Genomic DNA, 12329 nt, shown 5'->3' with positions numbered 1-12329 from the left:
AAGAAAGACAAAGACCCAGAGTGAGAGAGGAGAAAAGAGAGAGACCCAGAGCACAGAAGAGAAGGACTCTGAGATCCCAACTAAAAGCACCGGGTGAAGAGTCGGCATCAGGGTACCGGAACCCAAGCTGGTGGGGGTAAAAACATTCCCCAGCCAGAGACCGGAGACCGTGGGCAGCGTCTGCCACGGTCACCCATCACATCCACCCCGAAGGCACACCACATGAAGGGTCAGGGAACCCAGGGCCAAGGGTGTCCCAACAGAAGGCCCGAGGGAGCTGGACCTAGGTGGATTACTGGTGGGGACGGCCAGAGAACGGGACAGAAAGAGAGCTCAGGGCCACGCTCCGGACTTGTTTGGGGGTTGGCTGGATCCAGGACCTGGTGGACGCAGCACGGCTCGGGTGGTCACTAGCAGCTGGAGTGACCAGTACAACATCTGCAGTAAGTAAACACCCTTAACTGCACAACCCGACTCTGTCTTCACTGCCGTCTGCACTACACCACCACAACCCCCATCCTCTGCGCCTGTCCCCTCTGAGGCTATACCCCTCCCGTTGGGGGTTATCCCACCAAGCTGCGCATCCACCATCAGCCTCAGCGGACCCTGCTGCAGCGGCGGCCACAGTGACCGCATCACAACGGGTGGCGTAGTCGACACAAAAGAACTCTTAATAACATCTGTAGGACTGCCACATAACACTGAGCTTGACGCCCTGGGCACGGGCCGGGTCACAGCCGCTCGGAGACTACAACCCCCCATCTGATCCGGTGCCGGGTATTCCCCTCAAATAGGAATATGTCCCAGGGGGCGCGTCAACACGCGCAGCCAGCGTTCCATTGCCACATTCCATCTACTGCAGGCAGGATACCTGGCTGGCTGAATGTCGCTGAGAAGCTCACAGAGACCGCCATAAGCAACAGTTTAACAGAATGCCACAGACTAATCAACCAAACTTTTTGGGTTGGGTTCTCTTTTATAGTCTGCAGGCATTAAATGAAAGAAGTCAGTGTTCCAGCAGAAGGAGACAACGTTTCAGAAAAGGCATTGTAGCAAACCAAAAAAGAAATTTTAAGCGCAGCAGAGTAACCAGCGCACATACCTGTTAGCTCAGGTGAGTTTAAAAGGCTGCTGTTGATAACAAGGGCATTTGCTAAATAGATGGTGTGTGTGCAACAATATACTGAAAGGTCAATTATATTGTGCAGCTTATCTCACCACCTGTAGTTATTTAGGTGAAAGCTCCAAAATGCTTGCCTAATATGTCTGTTTATCCAAAAGGAAGTAAAAAGGGAGAGCTAGAAAGATAGCATTGCATCACATTACATGGCAATGCAATGCACAGTTGCTGAAGTTGAACCAAAATGAGCTTGTAATCTGGCTTCTGCAACTTTGAACATGAAAAATCCAATGAGGAGAAGAAAAGCAAAGCCAAAGAGTCCATCCCAAAATCCGACAAACAAGCAAAATGAACAAAAAACATTGAATTCAATTCTTTCTGATTTTATAAACTGCATTAAAGAAGGGGTGCACCGGTCCTGGAGATACTGCAATACCAGGTCAATGCGTGGAGTGGACAGAGCAAGCTCTTTTTCCATCTCCCTGTTCTAAAAATCCATTTAATATATGGTCCCCAGATAGGGGACGTATCAGATATTAAACTGATAAGAACAGATACTACACTTGATCTTAGCCAAAAGGCCGAGAAGCGATAACCAGAATTGGTTTCAAACTACGGAGCCACCCAAGGATCCTGAAAAGTCCATTTGTGGAGATGAGCTCCTGGACTCCCGTTAAGAAGACATGTTGTCAACCTCTAGATCCCTTACATGCCTGCACTTTTCGGCTTGCTGCTGCTGCAATCCACGCGTTTTAGATCTGCATAACTCCACCTCTTTAAACACAGCACCTTCACCCCCTGCTGTTCCCACCCGCCTCAACACCGTTGGAAGGGAGGAGAACCAATTAAGGCGGGGGGTGGGGTGGAACGAGCAGCTGTCTACCCTTAGCAGGAGGGCTCCTGATTACATACCTCTCCTGCTGCTGCTGCTGCTGCTGGCTGTCCAGCAGCAGACTGAAGGTGGCTGCTGCTGTGCACAGGTATATAAAGGCTCAGAGCCTATTATGACACGCGCAGCCAGCGTTCCATTGCCACATTCCATCTACTGCAGGCAGGATACCTGGCTGGCTGAATGTCGCTGAGAAGCTCACAGAGACCGCCATAAGCAACAGTTTAACAGAATGCCACAGACTAATCAACCAAACTTTTTGGGTTGGGTTCTCTTTTATAGTCTGCAGGCATTAAATGAAAGAAGTCAGTGTTCCAGCAGAAGGAGACAACGTTTCAGAAAAGGCATTGTAGCAAACCAAAAAAGAAATTTTAAGCGCAGCAGAGTAACCAGCGCACATGCCTGTTAGCTCAGGTGAGTTTAAAAGGCTGCTGTTGATAACAAGGGCATTTGCTAAATAGATGGTGTGTGTGCAACAATATACTGAAAGGTCAATTATATTGTGCAGCTTATCTCACCACCTGTAGTTATTTAGGTGAAAGCTCCAAAATGCTTGCCTAATATGTCTGTTTATCCAAAAGGAAGTAAAAAGGGAGAGCTAGAAAGATAGCATTGCATCACATTACATGGCAATGCAATGCACAGTTGCTGAAGTTGAACCAAAATGAGCTTGTAATCTGGCTTCTGCAACTTTGAACATGAAAAATCCAATGAGGAGAAGAAAAGCAAAGCCAAAGAGTCCATCCCAAAATCCGACAAACAAGCAAAATGAACAAAAAACATTGAATTCAATTCTTTCTGATTTTAGAAACTGCATTAAAGAAGGGGTGCACCGGTCCTGGAGATACTGCAATACCAGGTCAATGCGTGGAGTGGACAGAGCAAGCTCTTTTTCCATCTCCCTGTTCTAAAAATCCATTTAATATATGGTCCCCAGATAGGTGACGTATCAGATATTAAACTGATAAGAACAGATTTTTTGATTGAAGCTGCATCCAAGGCACTGAAAAATGTGACCGAAGTCACACCAAAACAGCGCACGAGGCGAGGATTCATGTGGACCCTTCCCGGAGGAGAGGGTCCCCAATAAACCATCCCCATCCCTCCGAGCCAGAAGGCCACAGCGAGGGTCAGGGATCTCCGATGCTCTCCCTAGCCGAAGCCGGAGAAGAGCCGTTTTCGTGCTCCCAGCTTCCATCTAGGCTGCCACCCTAGTGGAGCTGGAGCCTGTGTTGGTTTCTCAGCCCAAAGCTGACCGGACCTCCGACCGGGTTTATAAAAATTCCCCTTCCTAGCCCGGAGGCCAGGAATAGGGGGGGGTTGCTCAGAAAGTATGATTGGCAAAGGTGCGGCGTGCTACGAAGCCAAGTCTTTCTGGGGTTCCCAGTCCCAGTAAGCTTGAACTCCCACCAGGGCGCCTACTCCTGGGGCACATTGCTCCAAAGCCCTCACACTTACCCAGATTAGTGACTTCGATCCTGGAGGGCCATGTTTTCCATCAGATAACTCTATGAGCCACCTGGCGTACTAACAAGTGCACCAAACCAGTGTGTAAAATGCATCAATTTACTAGGGCAGCCCAAGGACAAAACTGCCTTTTCAAAAGATACTACACTTGATCTTAGCCAAAAGGCCGAGAAGCGATAACCAGAATTGGTTTCAAACTACGGAGCCACCCAAGGATCCTGAAAAGTCCATTTGTGGAGATGAGCTCCTGGACTCCCGTTAAGAAGACATGTTGTCAACCTCTAGATCCCTTACATGCCTGCACTTTTCGGCTTGCTGCTGCTGCAATCCACGCGTTTTAGATCTGCATAACTCCACCTCTTTAAACACAGCACCTTCACCCCCTGCTGTTCCCACCCGCCTCAACACCGTTGGAAGGGAGGAGAACCAATTAAGGCGGGGGGTGGGGTGGAACGAGCAGCTGTCTACCCTTAGCAGGAGGGCTCCTGATTACATACCTCTCCTGCTGCTGCTGCTGCTGGCTGTCCAGCAGCAGACTGAAGGTGGCTGCTGCTGTGCACAGGTATATAAAGGCTCAGAGCCTATTATGACACGCGCAGCCAGCGTTCCATTGCCACATTCCATCTACTGCAGGCAGGATACCTGGCTGGCTGAATGTCGCTGAGAAGCTCACAGAGACCGCCATAAGCAACAGTTTAACAGAATGCCACAGACTAATCAACCAAACTTTTTGGGTTGGGTTCTCTTTTATAGTCTGCAGGCATTAAATGAAAGAAGTCAGTGTTCCAGCAGAAGGAGACAACGTTTCAGAAAAGGCATTGTAGCAAACCAAAAAAGAAATTTTAAGCGCAGCAGAGTAACCAGCGCACATACCTGTTAGCTCAGGTGAGTTTAAAAGGCTGCTGTTGATAACAAGGGCATTTGCTAAATAGATGGTGTGTGTGCAACAATATACTGAAAGGTCAATTATATTGTGCAGCTTATCTCACCACCTGTAGTTATTTAGGTGAAAGCTCCAAAATGCTTGCCTAATATGTCTGTTTATCCAAAAGGAAGTAAAAAGGGAGAGCTAGAAAGATAGCATTGCATCACATTACATGGCAATGCAATGCACAGTTGCTGAAGTTGAACCAAAATGAGCTTGTAATCTGGCTTCTGCAACTTTGAACATGAAAAATCCAATGAGGAGAAGAAAAGCAAAGCCAAAGAGTCCATCCCAAAATCCGACAAACAAGCAAAATGAACAAAAAACATTGAATTCAATTCTTTCTGATTTTAGAAACTGCATTAAAGAAGGGGTGCACCGGTCCTGGAGATACTGCAATACCAGGTCAATGCGTGGAGTGGACAGAGCAAGCTCTTTTTCCATCTCCCTGTTCTAAAAATCCATTTAATATATGGTCCCCAGATAGGGGACGTATCAGATATTAAACTGATAAGAACAGATACTACACTTGATCTTAGCCAAAAGGCCGAGAAGCGATAACCAGAATTGGTTTCAAACTACGGAGCCACCCAAGGATCCTGAAAAGTCCATTTGTGGAGATGAGCTCCTGGACTCCCGTTAAGAAGACATGTTGTCAACCTCTAGATCCCTTACATGCCTGCACTTTTCGGCTTGCTGCTGCTGCAATCCACGCGTTTTAGATCTGCATAACTCCACCTCTTTAAACACAGCACCTTCACCCCCTGCTGTTCCCACCCGCCTCAACACCATTGGAAGGGAGGAGAACCAATTAAGGCGGGGGGTGGGGTGGAACGAGCAGCTGTCTACCCTTAGCAGGAGGGCTCCTGATTACATACCTCTCCTGCTGCTGCTGCTGCTGGCTGTCCAGCAGCAGACTGAAGGTGGCTGCTGCTGTGCACAGGTATATAAAGGCTCAGAGCCTATTATGACACGCGCAGCCAGCGTTCCATTGCCACATTCCATCTACTGCAGGCAGGATACCTGGCTGGCTGAATGTCACTGAGAAGCTCACAGAGACCGCCATAAGCAACAGTTTAACAGAATGCCACAGACTAATCAACCAAACTTTTTGGGTTGGGTTCTCTTTTATAGTCTGCAGGCATTAAATGAAAGAAGTCAGTGTTCCAGCAGAAGGAGACAACGTTTCAGAAAAGGCATTGTAGCAAACCAAAAAAGAAATTTTAAGCGCAGCAGAGTAACCAGCGCACATACCTGTTAGCTCAGGTGAGTTTAAAAGGCTGCTGTTGATAACAAGGGCATTTGCTAAATAGATGGTGTGTGTGCAACAATATACTGAAAGGTCAATTATATTGTGCAGCTTATCTCACCACCTGTAGTTATTTAGGTGAAAGCTCCAAAATGCTTGCCTAATATGTCTGTTTATCCAAAAGGAAGTAAAAAGGGAGAGCTAGAAAGATAGCATTGCATCACATTACATGGCAATGCAATGCACAGTTGCTGAAGTTGAACCAAAATGAGCTTGTAATCTGGCTTCTGCAACTTTGAACATGAAAAATCCAATGAGGAGAAGAAAAGCAAAGCCAAAGAGTCCATCCCAAAATCCGACAAACAAGCAAAATGAACAAAAAACATTGAATTCAATTCTTTCTGATTTTAGAAACTGCATTAAAGAAGGGGTGCACCGGTCCTGGAGATACTGCAATACCAGGTCAATGCGTGGAGTGGACAGAGCAAGCTCTTTTTCCATCTCCCTGTTCTAAAAATCCATTTAATATATGGTCCCCAGATAGGGGACGTATCAGATATTAAACTGATAAGAACAGATACTACACTTGATCTTAGCCAAAAGGCCGAGAAGCGATAACCAGAATTGGTTTCAAACTACGGAGCCACCCAAGGATCCTGAAAAGTCCATTTGTGGAGATGAGCTCCTGGACTCCCGTTAAGAAGACATGTTGTCAACCTCTAGATCCCTTACATGCCTGCACTTTTCGGCTTGCTGCTGCTGCAATCCACGCGTTTTAGATCTGCATAACTCCACCTCTTTAAACACAGCACCTTCACCCCCTGCTGTTCCCACCCGCCTCAACACCATTGGAAGGGAGGAGAACCAATTAAGGCGGGGGGTGGGGTGGAACGAGCAGCTGTCTACCCTTAGCAGGAGGGCTCCTGATTACATACCTCTCCTGCTGCTGCTGCTGCTGGCTGTCCAGCAGCAGACTGAAGGTGGCTGCTGCTGTGCACAGGTATATAAAGGCTCAGAGCCTATTATGACACGCGCAGCCAGCGTTCCATTGCCACATTCCATCTACTGCAGGCAGGATACCTGGCTGGCTGAATGTCGCTGAGAAGCTCACAGAGACCGCCATAAGCAACAGTTTAACAGAATGCCACAGACTAATCAACCAAACTTTTTGGGTTGGGTTCTCTTTTATAGTCTGCAGGCATTAAATGAAAGAAGTCAGTGTTCCAGCAGAAGGAGACAACGTTTCAGAAAAGGCATTGTAGCAAACCAAAAAAGAAATTTTAAGCGCAGCAGAGTAACCAGCGCACATACCTGTTAGCTCAGGTGAGTTTAAAAGGCTGCTGTTGATAACAAGGGCATTTGCTAAATAGATGGTGTGTGTGCAACAATATACTGAAAGGTCAATTATATTGTGCAGCTTATCTCACCACCTGTAGTTATTTAGGTGAAAGCTCCAAAATGCTTGCCTAATATGTCTGTTTATCCAAAAGGAAGTAAAAAGGGAGAGCTAGAAAGATAGCATTGCATCACATTACATGGCAATGCAATGCACAGTTGCTGAAGTTGAACCAAAATGAGCTTGTAATCTGGCTTCTGCAACTTTGAACATGAAAAATCCAATGAGGAGAAGAAAAGCAAAGCCAAAGAGTCCATCCCAAAATCCGACAAACAAGCAAAATGAACAAAAAACATTGAATTCAATTCTTTCTGATTTTAGAAACTGCATTAAAGAAGGGGTGCACCGGTCCTGGAGATACTGCAATACCAGGTCAATGCGTGGAGTGGACAGAGCAAGCTCTTTTTCCATCTCCCTGTTCTAAAAATCCATTTAATATATGGTCCCCAGATAGGGGACGTATCAGATATTAAACTGATAAGAACAGATACTACACTTGATCTTAGCCAAAAGGCCGAGAAGCGATAACCAGAATTGGTTTCAAACTACGGAGCCACCCAAGGATCCTGAAAAGTCCATTTGTGGAGATGAGCTCCTGGACTCCCGTTAAGAAGACATGTTGTCAACCTCTAGATCCCTTACATGCCTGCACTTTTCGGCTTGCTGCTGCTGCAATCCACGCGTTTTAGATCTGCATAACTCCACCTCTTTAAACACAGCACCTTCACCCCCTGCTGTTCCCACCCGCCTCAACACCGTTGGAAGGGAGGAGAACCAATTAAGGCGGGGGGTGGGGTGGAACGAGCAGCTGTCTACCCTTAGCAGGAGGGCTCCTGATTACATACCTCTCCTGCTGCTGCTGCTGCTGGCTGTCCAGCAGCAGACTGAAGGTGGCTGCTGCTGTGCACAGGTATATAAAGGCTCAGAGCCTATTATGACACGCGCAGCCAGCGTTCCATTGCCACATTCCATCTACTGCAGGCAGGATACCTGGCTGGCTGAATGTCGCTGAGAAGCTCACAGAGACCGCCATAAGCAACAGTTTAACAGAATGCCACAGACTAATCAACCAAACTTTTTGGGTTGGGTTCTCTTTTATAGTCTGCAGGCATTAAATGAAAGAAGTCAGTGTTCCAGCAGAAGGAGACAACGTTTCAGAAAAGGCATTGTAGCAAACCAAAAAAGAAATTTTAAGCGCAGCAGAGTAACCAGCGCACATACCTGTTAGCTCAGGTGAGTTTAAAAGGCTGCTGTTGATAACAAGGGCATTTGCTAAATAGATGGTGTGTGTGCAACAATATACTGAAAGGTCAATTATATTGTGCAGCTTATCTCACCACCTGTAGTTATTTAGGTGAAAGCTCCAAAATGCTTGCCTAATATGTCTGTTTATCCAAAAGGAAGTAAAAAGGGAGAGCTAGAAAGATAGCATTGCATCACATTACATGGCAATGCAATGCACAGTTGCTGAAGTTGAACCAAAATGAGCTTGTAATCTGGCTTCTGCAACTTTGAACATGAAAAATCCAATGAGGAGAAGATAAGCAAAGCCAAAGAGTCCATCCCAAAATCCGACAAACAAGCAAAATGAACAAAAAACATTGAATTCAATTCTTTCTGATTTTAGAAACTGCATTAAAGAAGGGGTGCACCGGTCCTGGAGATACTGCAATACCAGGTCAATGCGTGGAGTGGACAGAGCAAGCTCTTTTTCCATCTCCCTGTTCTAAAAATCCATTTAATATATGGTCCCCAGATAGGGGACGTATCAGATATTAAACTGATAAGAACAGATACTACACTTGATCTTAGCCAAAAGGCCGAGAAGCGATAACCAGAATTGGTTTCAAACTACGGAGCCACCCAAGGATCCTGAAAAGTCCATTTGTGGAGATGAGCTCCTGGACTCCCGTTAAGAAGACATGTTGTCAACCTCTAGATCCCTTACATGCCTGCACTTTTCGGCTTGCTGCTGCTGCAATCCACGCGTTTTAGATCTGCATAACTCCACCTCTTTAAACACAGCACCTTCACCCCCTGCTGTTCCCACCCGCCTCAACACCGTTGGAAGGGAGGAGAACCAATTAAGGCGGGGGGTGGGGTGGAACGAGCAGCTGTCTACCCTTAGCAGGAGGGCTCCTGATTACATACCTCTCCTGCTGCTGCTGCTGCTGGCTGTCCAGCAGCAGACTGAAGGTGGCTGCTGCTGTGCACAGGTATATAAAGGCTCAGAGCCTATTATGACACGCGCAGCCAGCGTTCCATTGCCACATTCCATCTACTGCAGGCAGGATACCTGGCTGGCTGAATGTCGCTGAGAAGCTCACAGAGACCGCCATAAGCAACAGTTTAACAGAATGCCACAGACTAATCAACCAAACTTTTTGGGTTGGGTTCTCTTTTATAGTCTGCAGGCATTAAATGAAAGAAGTCAGTGTTCCAGCAGAAGGAGACAACGTTTCAGAAAAGGCATTGTAGCAAACCAAAAAAGAAATTTTAAGCGCAGCAGAGTAACCAGCGCACATACCTGTTAGCTCAGGTGAGTTTAAAAGGCTGCTGTTGATAACAAGGGCATTTGCTAAATAGATGGTGTGTGTGCAACAATATACTGAAAGGTCAATTATATTGTGCAGCTTATCTCACCACCTGTAGTTATTTAGGTGAAAGCTCCAAAATGCTTGCCTAATATGTCTGTTTATCCAAAAGGAAGTAAAAAGGGAGAGCTAGAAAGATAGCATTGCATCACATTACATGGCAATGCAATGCACAGTTGCTGAAGTTGAACCAAAATGAGCTTGTAATCTGGCTTCTGCAACTTTGAACATGAAAAATCCAATGAGGAGAAGAAAAGCAAAGCCAAAGAGTCCATCCCAAAATCCGACAAACAAGCAAAATGAACAAAAAACATTGAATTCAATTCTTTCTGATTTTAGAAACTGCATTAAAGAAGGGGTGCACCGGTCCTGGAGATACTGCAATACCAGGTCAATGCGTGGAGTGGACAGAGCAAGCTCTTTTTCCATCTCCCTGTTCTAAAAATCCATTTAATATATGGTCCCCAGATAGGGGACGTATCAGATATTAAACTGATAAGAACAGATACTACACTTGATCTTAGCCAAAAGGCCGAGAAGCGATAACCAGAATTGGTTTCAAACTACGGAGCCACCCAAGGATCCTGAAAAGTCCATTTGTGGAGATGAGCTCCTGGACTCCCGTTAAGAAGACATGTTGTCAACCTCTAGATCCCTTACATGCCTGCACTTTTCGGCTTGCTGCTGCTGCAATCCACGCGTTTTAGATCTGCATAACTCCACCTCTTTAAACACAGCACCTTCACCCCCTGCTGTTCCCACCCGCCTCAACACCGTTGGAAGGGAGGAGAACCAATTAAGGCGGGGGGTGGGGTGGAACGAGCAGCTGTCTACCCTTAGCAGGAGGGCTCCTGATTACATACCTCTCCTGCTGCTGCTGCTGCTGGCTGTCCAGCAGCAGACTGAAGGTGGCTGCTGCTGTGCACAGGTATATAAAGGCTCAGAGCCTATTATGACACGCGCAGCCAGCGTTCCATTGCCACATTCCATCTACTGCAGGCAGGATACCTGGCTGGCTGAATGTCGCTGAGAAGCTCACAGAGACCGCCATAAGCAACAGTTTAACAGAATGCCACAGACTAATCAACCAAACTTTTTGGGTTGGGTTCTCTTTTATAGTCTGCAGGCATTAAATGAAAGAAGTCAGTGTTCCAGCAGAAGGAGACAACGTTTCAGAAAAGGCATTGTAGCAAACCAAAAAAGAAATTTTAAGCGCAGCAGAGTAACCAGCGCACATACCTGTTAGCTCAGGTGAGTTTAAAAGGCTGCTGTTGATAACAAGGGCATTTGCTAAATAGATGGTGTGTGTGCAACAATATACTGAAAGGTCAATTATATTGTGCAGCTTATCTCACCACCTGTAGTTATTTAGGTGAAAGCTCCAAAATGCTTGCCTAATATGTCTGTTTATCCAAAAGGAAGTAAAAAGGGAGAGCTAGAAAGATAGCATTGCATCACATTACATGGCAATGCAATGCACAGTTGCTGAAGTTGAACCAAAATGAGCTTGTAATCTGGCTTCTGCAACTTTGAACATGAAAAATCCAATGAGGAGAAGAAAAGCAAAGCCAAAGAGTCCATCCCAAAATCCGACAAACAAGCAAAATGAACAAAAAACATTGAATTCAATTCTTTCTGATTTTAGAAACTGCATTAAAGAAGGGGTGCACCGGTCCTGGAGATACTGCAATACCAGGTCAATGCGTGGAGTGGACAGAGCAAGCTCTTTTTCCATCTCCCTGTTCTAAAAATCCATTTAATATATGGTCCCCAGATAGGGGACGTATCAAATATTAAACTGATAAGAACAGATACTACACTTGATCTTAGCCAAAAGGCCGAGAAGCGATAACCAGAATTGGTTTCAAACTACGGAGCCACCCAAGGATCCTGAAAAGTCCATTTGTGGAGATGAGCTCCTGGACTCCCGTTAAGAAGACATGTTGTCAACCTCTAGATCCCTTACATGCCTGCACTTTTCGGCTTGCTGCTGCTGCAATCCACGCGTTTTAGATCTGCATAACTCCACCTCTTTAAACACAGCACCTTCACCCCCTGCTGTTCCCACCCGCCTCAACACCGTTGGAAGGGAGGAGAACCAATTAAGGCGGGGGGTGGGGTGGAACGAGCAGCTGTCTACCCTTAGCAGGAGGGCTCCTGATTACATACCTCTCCTGCTGCTGCTGCTGCTGGCTGTCCAGCAGCAGACTGAAGGTGGCTGCTGCTGTGCACAGGTATATAAAGGCTCAGAGCCTATTATGACACGCGCAGCCAGCGTTCCATTGCCACATTCCATCTACTGCAGGCAGGATACCTGGCTGGCTGAATGTCGCTGAGAAGCTCACAGAGACCGCCATAAGCAACAGTTTAACAGAATGCCACAGACTAATCAACCAAACTTTTTGGGTTGGGTTCTCTTTTATAGTCTGCAGGCATTAAATGAAAGAAGTCAGTGTTCCAGCAGAAGGAGACAACGTTTCAGAAAAGGCATTGTAGCAAACCAAAAAAGAAATTTTAAGCGCAGCAGAGTAACCAGCGCACATACCTGTTAGCTCAGGTGAGTTTAAAAGGCTGCTGTTGATAACAAGGGCATTTGCTAAATAGATGGTGTGTGTGCAACAATATACTGAAAGGTCAATTATATTTTGCAGCTTATCTCACCACCTGTAGTTATTTAGGTGAAAGCTCC

The 12329-nt window shown here is 46.2% G+C and overlaps 8 non-coding genes and 1 pseudogene across 8 annotated transcripts; all 9 read right to left on the bottom strand.

Annotated features, from left to right (window-relative positions):
- Positions 1-1522: 1522 nt before the first annotated feature.
- On the bottom strand, positions 1523-1713 carry LOC141243658 (U2 spliceosomal RNA). The gene has a single exon (XR_012307714.1). It is a non-coding gene; the product is annotated as a U2 spliceosomal RNA (small nuclear RNA).
- A 1118-nt stretch (positions 1714-2831) lies between these two features.
- Positions 2832-3013, bottom strand: LOC141243734 (U2 spliceosomal RNA). The gene has a single exon (XR_012307784.1). It is a non-coding gene; the product is annotated as a U2 spliceosomal RNA (small nuclear RNA).
- Positions 3014-3538: 525 nt separating this feature from the next.
- On the bottom strand, positions 3539-3654 carry LOC141243770 (U2 spliceosomal RNA; annotated as a pseudogene).
- Positions 3655-4769: 1115 nt separating this feature from the next.
- On the bottom strand, positions 4770-4960 carry LOC141243657 (U2 spliceosomal RNA). The gene has a single exon (XR_012307713.1). It is a non-coding gene; the product is annotated as a U2 spliceosomal RNA (small nuclear RNA).
- A 1115-nt stretch (positions 4961-6075) lies between these two features.
- On the bottom strand, positions 6076-6266 carry LOC141243656 (U2 spliceosomal RNA). The gene has a single exon (XR_012307712.1). It is a non-coding gene; the product is annotated as a U2 spliceosomal RNA (small nuclear RNA).
- A 1115-nt stretch (positions 6267-7381) lies between these two features.
- On the bottom strand, positions 7382-7572 carry LOC141243655 (U2 spliceosomal RNA). Its single transcript, XR_012307711.1, has one exon. It is a non-coding gene; the product is annotated as a U2 spliceosomal RNA (small nuclear RNA).
- Positions 7573-8687: 1115 nt separating this feature from the next.
- Positions 8688-8878, bottom strand: LOC141243654 (U2 spliceosomal RNA). The gene has a single exon (XR_012307710.1). It is a non-coding gene; the product is annotated as a U2 spliceosomal RNA (small nuclear RNA).
- Positions 8879-9993: 1115 nt separating this feature from the next.
- LOC141243653 (U2 spliceosomal RNA) lies at positions 9994-10184 on the bottom strand. Its single transcript, XR_012307709.1, has one exon. It is a non-coding gene; the product is annotated as a U2 spliceosomal RNA (small nuclear RNA).
- A 1115-nt stretch (positions 10185-11299) lies between these two features.
- Positions 11300-11490, bottom strand: LOC141243711 (U2 spliceosomal RNA). Its single transcript, XR_012307763.1, has one exon. It is a non-coding gene; the product is annotated as a U2 spliceosomal RNA (small nuclear RNA).
- Positions 11491-12329: the final 839 nt, after the last annotated feature.

The sequence above is a fragment of the Phyllobates terribilis genome, unplaced genomic scaffold (assembly GCF_046119375.1).
Source record: "Phyllobates terribilis strain yellow unplaced genomic scaffold, ASM4611937v1 Scaffold_1268__1_contigs__length_339053, whole genome shotgun sequence".
Taxonomy (NCBI): domain Eukaryota; kingdom Metazoa; phylum Chordata; class Amphibia; order Anura; family Dendrobatidae; genus Phyllobates; species Phyllobates terribilis.
This window is presented reverse-complemented; position numbering and strand designations above follow the sequence as displayed.